At 50.7% G+C, this 2,575-nt stretch overlaps 1 non-coding gene across 1 annotated transcript; it reads right to left on the bottom strand.

Annotated features, from left to right (window-relative positions):
* On the bottom strand, positions 1-164 carry LOC121864806. Its single transcript, XR_006088665.1, has one exon. It is a non-coding gene; the product is annotated as a 5.8S ribosomal RNA (ribosomal RNA).
* Between the last annotated feature and the right edge of the window lie 2,411 nt (positions 165-2,575).

Here is a 2,575-nt window from a genome sequence, read left to right as displayed (position 1 = left end):
CGACCCTCGTAGAGGAGTGGCGGCGACAAGCTCATATGGCTGCCGCCGCCGCAATATGCGTTCAACTTGTCGATGTATCTGGTATTCTTGCGATTCACATACCGACACGCAGTTTGCTGCTGTCTTCATCGACCCACGAGCCGAGTGATCCCCCGTTAAGAGTTGTGTATTTGCCATTTGGTCTTTTTGCGACTAACCATCACAGGTCGAGTCTCGATGAAAGGGTTTGACAGATATAGCCCAAGTTTGTGGTTTGGGTTTGGCCGGACGGCTTGTTGTTGTTTTTTGACACTAGAATTTCACTCTTTTTGGGTCAAGAGGCTTATTCGCCGGTAGTAAGGAACGGACGGGCAGCTGTCCAAAGCCCTGTCCGTCCTCCTCCGGTCTTCGCGCTCTCGCCCGAGTGTGGTCCACCCACAGCGTGGTACCTATTTTTGGTGCGGGGGCCGGGATTGTCCTCTTTCCCTGCTGGAGTTGCCAGAGCATAGCCCGAGACCGCCCAAATCAGGAGAGTAGTAGTTTTAAGAGCGCCCCGTTCTCTTTCTCTCTGTTAATGATCCTTCCGCAGGTTCACCTACGGAAACCTTGTTACGACTTTTACTTCCTCTAAATGATCAAGTTTGGACATCTTTCCGTCAGCTCGAGGCGACGACCCCAGAAAACCCTCGCGGGCAACGGGGCCGACAATCCAAGAGTGCCAGTCCGAAGGCCTCACTAAATCATTCAATCGGTAGTAGCGACGGGCGGTGTGTACAAAGGGCAGGGACGTAGTCAGCGCAAGCTGATGACTTGCACTTACTGGGAATTCCTCGTTCATGGGAAACAATTGCAAGCCCCAATCCCTATCAAGAAAGGCTTTGAACGGGTTACCCGCTCCTTCCTGGAGGGGGAAAACTCGTTGATCCCTTCAGTGTATACGCGTGCGGCCCAGAACATCTAAGGGTGAATTGTATCTGTTACGCTCAATCCGCGGCTAGAATTGCCATTATCCCTCTGCTAATAGTTGCGAACTGGACACCATTTTCTGAGATCCGTCGACTACTTAGTAGGCCAGAGTCTCGTTCGTTATCGGAATTAACCAGACAAATCGCTCCACCAACTAAGAACGGCCATGCACCACCACCCACCGAATCGAGAAAGAGCTCTCAATCTGTCAATCCTTCCGGTGTCTGGGCCTGGTGAGGTTTCCCGTGTTGAGTCAAATTAAGCCGCAGGCTCCACTCCTGGTGGTGCCCTTCCGTCAATTCCTTTAAGTTTCAGCTTTGCAACCATACTTTCCCCGGAACCCAAAGACTTTGGTTTCTGGAGAAGCCGCCTGCCGGGTCATGGAACAATGCTGGCGGACTGCTAGTTGGCATCGTTTATGGTTAGAACTAGGCGGCATCTGATCGCCCTGAACCTCTAACTTTCGTTCTGATTAATGAAAATATCTTGGCAAATGCTGCAGAAGTTTCGCCCCGCACGGTCCAAGAATTTCACTCTAGTCGCAATACGAATGCCCCTGCCTGTTCCGATTAGTCATTACTCTGGTTCCGAAACTGTCAAAATAGAACCGGAGGTCCTATTCCATTATTCCATGCATTACCATTCAATATTCAAACAGCCTGCCTTGTTACCCCTAATTTTTTTCAGTAACCTCGCCACTCGACACTCGACAAAGAGTACATCTCAAAGGAGCCGGCGGGGCGGTTGTTCGGAGTGACAGTAAACACCGGCGGTGCACCGCCGTCCGGAACTGAGATCCAACTACGAGCTTTTTAACCGCAACAATTTTAATATACGCTATTGAGCTGGAATTGGTCATGTAATAGTTGGCACCAGACTTGCCCTCCAATGGATACTCGTTAAAGGATTTAAAGTGTACTCATTCCGATTGCGAGGCCTCGGATGAGACTCATATCGTTATTTTTCGTCACTACCTCCCCGTGCCGGGAGTGGGTAATTTGCGTGCCTGCTGCCTTCCTTAGATGTGGTAGCCGTTTCTCAGGCTCCCTCTCCGGAATCGAACCCTGATTCCCCGTTACCCGTTATAGCCATTGTAGGCGCATAACCTACAATCGAAAGCTGATAAGGCAGACACTTGAAAGAAGCGGCGCCGGTGCGGAGACCGTGCGCTCAGCCCGAAGTTATTCAGATTCACCACAGGTGGGTTACGGACCGGGGCCCGACCAGTTTTGAACTAATAAAAGCGCTCTTCCCTTGCGGTCAGAGACCAATTGCATGTATTAGCTCTAGAATTGCCACAGTTATCCAAGTAAGTGGGTTTATAGATCCAATGAAACATAGCTGATTTAATGAGCCATTCGCGGTTTCGCCTTAAATCGGCTTGTACTTACACATGCATGGCTTAATCTTTGAGACAAGCATATGACTACTGGCAGGATCAACCAGGTAGCTGCTGCTGTTGGCGGCGCCTATCACGGCGGCCAAAATAGTGAGATTGAGAGAGAGGCAGAAGACATTGGGCGAGGGACCGCACGTTGGCCTTAGAGAAATAGCAAACCAGATGACCAGATCTAACTGCACCTTCTCTTGCTATCCTCGGCGCCGGCAGCGCCACCGTGTGTGCCAATCT

This window comes from Homarus americanus, unplaced genomic scaffold, assembly GCF_018991925.1.
Source record: "Homarus americanus isolate GMGI-L3 unplaced genomic scaffold, GMGI_Hamer_2.0 scaffold56925, whole genome shotgun sequence".
NCBI classification, from domain to species: Eukaryota; Metazoa; Arthropoda; class Malacostraca; order Decapoda; family Nephropidae; genus Homarus; species Homarus americanus.
This window is presented reverse-complemented; position numbering and strand designations above follow the sequence as displayed.